The following is a 5,541-nucleotide window of genomic DNA, read 5'->3' on the forward strand; positions in this document are numbered from 1 at the left end:
CCATGTTCTGGGGTTTAGGACCACCCGACCTCCCCTCAGCTCTGGGCTTCAGGGCCATTGTAAACACAAGATCACCACGAAAGAGTATATGAATGCAGAACATGCGGCGCCAAATGGACCGTGACCAGGACGTGTGCTTACAGTGCAGGAAGTCACACAGGAAGGCAGAGTGGTGTCTCATTCAGCCTTACCAGGGGACGCATTGCATGTGTGACACGTCGGCCACTCTATGTGTCCATAAACAGAAATAAGCACGTGTCCGGGGTCACAAATCAATGTCAGTGGGTAGACCAATCTGCACAGACTCCGTGAATAGTGAACATGGACCTTTGTGACTTATGACCCAAGGCAGTGGAAACATCCATGGATAGATGTCAGTTACTGTAGATTTCATTAATTCACTCAACACACTTCTCAAGCCCTAACCATGCAGCAGGGACATTTGAAGTGTAAAGTAGTGGGGAGGAAAAGATCATCATAGCCTTGGGGGTTTGAAAATTTTGCTTTCCTAATTTTTTTAGGTTTTCATTATGGTTTCAATCTAGTTTCTTACAAATCTATTTGTGTTCAATGGGGAAAGAGACTTAGTTCTAATCTGTTCAGGGTCAGAGAAGAGATGCTTAGGGCAGGCAAACCTCCAGAGGGAAAAAGTACAGGTTCCCACAGCTGCACATGTGTTCTTTTCTGGAAAATAACGTGGAGATGGGAGATGTGGCAGAGGTGAAAACTATTGGGAAAGAGAGAGCAAATAATGGAACTTCCCCAAATTTCTCCCCTAGATTAGAATCATCGCCTACTTCCCTAGGGTCTAGTCTACCTCATTGCCATCTTGTGATTTTTGCTTGGTTGATTCCAGCCTGATGTGTAGCCCTGGGCCCTGATCACCCTGAGTCCCTCGGGAGAAAGCATCCTTGACAATGTGACAGAATAAAGCATGGACGGGCTACATCCAGTTCAGGTCAATCATCAGACAGAGCCTCTTGTTCATGCCCAGAGGGATAATGGTTCAGGGCCAGGGACCTGCTCCAGGTGGCTCAGTCACAGGCATTCTGATTCTTGTCACCAATGGCAGGGAAAGAGATGGTGTCCTTTCCTGGATGATAAGTTCAGGGAATGAAGCCTGAAACACCTACGATCCATTTCTCAGCAGCAGCAGCAGAGCATCAGGAATGTGGGTGACACCCACATGCAGGAAGGTAGAGAAACTGTACACATGAAACCTTCCAGGAGGGTAGATTGAAACTGTTCTCATGCCAAGAATGAGAAGAAAAGAAAAGAAAGAGAGAGAGGAGAGGCTCCAGACGTGAGGTGGTGGCTGTGTTACCCAGTGTGACTGTGGGCATCGTGCACCATGTACACGTATATCAGACCTCAAGTGTGCACCTCATTTTATGCTTGTTAGAGAAAACAGAGCTTATTGCCCAACAATTAAAAGTATTCAAATGTGTGATGAAAGCTACATAAAATATTTACTTTCATGGTTTGCTTGAATTCAAGTTTTCTTGACCAATTCTTCAGTTTCTTAAAAAATGCCACCTGCCACATTGGAGGCTCTGCCACTAATCACGCGAGCACCATATCCAGCTCCCTACATGCCCGTGTGCACCGGGCTCTTGAGGTTCTTCATGCCGTTCTTTCTGAGAAGTTGTTGGAATACATTCATCAGGAGGACCTCTGTTCATGTCAGATCACAGGTTCTGCTGCACCTGTCAGTGCTGGGCAGGGTCTACATGGCCCATGGTGCCTTCCAGCCTTCCTCTCTGGGTGCTCAGAAAGCTACATGCTGTAGAAAGGTACAATTTTCATTTCAACCATTTTAATGTTTTTTTTTAATAGTTTATTGCCAAGTTGGTTTCCATATAACACCTAGTGCTCTTCCCCTTTAATATTTTCTTAAATTTAATTTTGAGAGAGAGAGAGAATTTGAGTGAGGGAGGGGCAGAGGAGAGGGAGACAGAATCAGAAGCAGACTACAGGCTCTGAGCTGTCAGTACAGAGCCCGACACAGGGCTCAACCTCACGGACTGTGAGATCATGACCTGAGCTGAAGTCAGGCACTTAACTGAGACTCAAAGGTGCTCCTCAATTTTCATTTGAGATCATACTTCATTGAAGTCGAAAACAGCAGCCACAATTAAACCAAAGCATCAGGAAATGAAAGGCAGACACACAGACCCAGAGAAGGGACTGGAGTCCCAGTGACCCTGGGCCCTGCAGTCCTGGTATCTCTTCAGCCCAACAAGGTGGATTTCTTTCCCTTGTGACTGGATGCTACTCTCTGATGGCTATGGATGTGGCCCCTGGGGAGGCTGGGTGAATGTGTCTCTTCTTTGCAATGTTTTTCTGCACTTCTCTCTTCTTTTCCCTGAGTTCTCTAAAATATTTCTCTCTTTGTTTGCTTGCGTGCCTTTTTCTTCGTGTTTCCTCATCTGTCGCTCTCTTACCTGTCTTGCTTGTTAACCGTGACATCTGGATTAGTCCCTGTCCTGGGTGTTTTCATGGGTTTCTAACAAACCACTGTGAAAAGGTGATGATAAAGACCACCAAACACCGAATAGAGGCGAGGCAAGATTTTATTCACGGCCGGGCCAAACCCCATCTCCCCGGTGTTCAGGAGCAGAGAATGGCCCGAACAAAGGTCGCACTGAGCTTGTATGGACGTCAGCAAGGCCGCAAACATCCTCATTCAGCTGACCAATTAGAGTTCACAGCAGTTCAGGACACCCCCTCACAGTTTTACAGACAGACAGTGGTTCTGGGGGGACCCTGTCAGTTTTAAAGTTCTTTGTCTTAATAGGGTCTTGGAATGACCAATTATAGGTAGGCACTCCAGGCTCTGGGAGACAGTGACTACGGGACTTCCCACATGTAGCTTCATCCGGTCAGCTTCAAACAGGGGGGTGGGAGTGCAATTTACGATCTAAGTTGTCTTGTTTAGGAAGCAGGCGAATTTACCGGCGAGGTTAGCACCTTCTGATAAATCCAACTGAGAGCCACATAGTGGTCACCACGTAGTCAGTCAAAATAGTGAACAGAGAGATACATTTGCAAAGCAATGTACAGAAGCGAAAACAGCAAGTCAGTGATTTTCAATTTTTACTCGGTTTGTTAACCTACAACAACCCCTGGTCAGGACTGGAGGGTTGGTTCTGCTGCTGAGTAAGTGACAGGGAAAAATTCATTCCAGGGTTTTCCTAAAGGTGACAGACAAGCGGCACCAACCTCCACAAACCAGGAAATGTGGTGGCCATGGCTGTCAAGTCTGCAAAGGGAAGGAAATTTTCCATGGATTTCCTGCATCCATAATATGTTCCTCCCTTCCTCCCTTTCTTCCCTCCTTCCCTCCCTCCCTCCCATCTCACTTCCTTCCTTCCTTCCTTCCTTCCTTCCTTCCTTCCTTCCTTCCTTCCTTCCTTCCTCAGCTTTTCCTATTTGTATGAGAAACATTTGCTGAGACAGGTGTCAAACATATGAAAAGCAGCTGTGTCTCCAGATATTTAAGATCTAATGAATAATCTCATCCTCCAAGTTTTAATTTATTTTTTAATGTCTATATTTAATTATCCAGAGGCAAATTTCAGAACTGCTAAATAATAAACTTTAACCTCATACATTTGAGCAATAATTGTTGCATGAATGCTCCATGAGTCATGCACCACTCCACCTGGCACTCAGGTGGGCACTCACAGAAGTTGTACAAATGAAGATTTTTACAGAGGGAAAGTGGGGCACACATTGAGTAGCAAATAGGTAGGATTATTCCAGGTGTAGGGCTGCTCTCTTGGGTGAAAAATTGTGTTCATGTCTTATCATGCCCATAATCTCACTGCCGCTGGAGGCTGGACAGGACCTAGGAGACGGACCCATTGCTCTGTGGATAGAAAAATGTCATGCTGGACTGGGTAAGACTACGTTTCTGGGTTGTTGAAGTTCGTTCAAGTAGGTATGAAGTCCCTGTGTGGGAACTCCGTTTATGACATCATGATGACACATGAGATTTTCTTTTTCTACCGGATGTGGTTCGAGAGGATGTATCTTCATCCTCCTGTCCCTCCACCAGCAGGAGATGCTCTTAGTAGCCTGCTGGGTGGCCTGCTGGGACAGATTGGGGGGCACTACCTCTGCTCCAGTCCAGTCCCATCCTCAACCAGGTGCTTTGTGTTTCAGCTTTGGGACTGGGCCTTTCCCTCAGCAGATGGAGCCTCTTGGTCTGGGACAAAGAGTTTTCCTGTCCCTTCCCCTCCCCCCCCCCATTCCCCAGCTGCAGTGTGCTCCCTGTGTCCTGAGGCAGTGGGGCTCTCTGCCCCTCCCACCCCCAGGTAGGGCTCCTTTCTGTGTGGGGATGGTGGTCTTCCTGCCCTTCTGGCTTTAGGCTTGTACAGCTGGAAAGCAATTCTCTAGTTGGTATCCTGGTCTCCACTTTGTCTGGAGCCCCTGGGAAGTTGATGGGCAAAAGCCTAGAGGAGATAAAGTGTATTTCCTGAGTCTGTGGCTCTCAGGACCTCCCAGGACTCTTTCTTTTTTTGCCTTTGGTCTTTTGTTAACAACTGTAGCTGAATTATTCCTTCTGGCTTATAGAGCCTCTGGCATCTGTCCTGAAAGCAAGGGTTTGCATGCCCTATTTTCTTTGATGAGTCTATATTTCTTTAGATTTTAGGTTAACAAGTTGCTCTGATTCTTCAGCTCTGATGGACTCAGGAGAAACAATTTTGATTATCCACCTTTCAAAATTTTAAGTATGGGAGTGAGCTCTTCTTTCTATTTTCCAGTCTGACCATTCCAAAAATATTACCATTCTCTCATTCGCCTGAGGTTATTTCTGCTTCCTGGCCAACCAACAAAATAACAAGTCCAGTAGCCCAAACACATTATCTGGAAAATACAAAACACAAACAAATTAAAAGCCTTTAAACACCTAAGAACACCAAGGAAGTAGAAGGTCCACACGTCCAGCAAGGGAACTCATGATGAGACAAGCACGAAAGATTCTAGCAGGAACAGAAGTAGATAATCTGGACACGTGATTCCAGAACAGTCTATCAGCTCCACATGCTACAGGTTCTCATGGTTTCGTGTTACAAGCCGGACACTGGCAGTAGGACCTTCTGTGTGAACTTCATGGTTATTAGCATATGCTTGTATCTCAAAGAAAATGGTGTAAGATTCTTATTTCATCAAGTAGGATTAAAAAATACCTTTTGATACTTCAAAAATCTTTATGTCAAAGAACTCCATAATCTGAAGAATAATCTGATGCCTGAACTGAACTATTCAATCATTCAGAGATAGTCATTGGTCACTAACCACTTGCCAGGCTCTGTTGGATGTTGAGATCCAGGTAGAAGCCCCTGAAGCAAACACTGAGTGTAGATTCTGAGAGGGCAAAGCCAGTACGGGCTACCAATTCAGTAAATATTGTTTCAAGCAAGTTTGGTTCAGTCTAGAGTCTGCACTTTAAGGGAAAAGTCAGCACACCAAAAGGTATAGCTCATGGTTGGTGTCTCTTCCTTCCCAAGTAGACCAAATGTTCCTTGAATAAAG

This window comes from Suricata suricatta, chromosome 3, assembly GCF_006229205.1.
Source record: "Suricata suricatta isolate VVHF042 chromosome 3, meerkat_22Aug2017_6uvM2_HiC, whole genome shotgun sequence".
In the NCBI taxonomy this organism is placed as follows: domain Eukaryota; kingdom Metazoa; phylum Chordata; class Mammalia; order Carnivora; family Herpestidae; genus Suricata; species Suricata suricatta.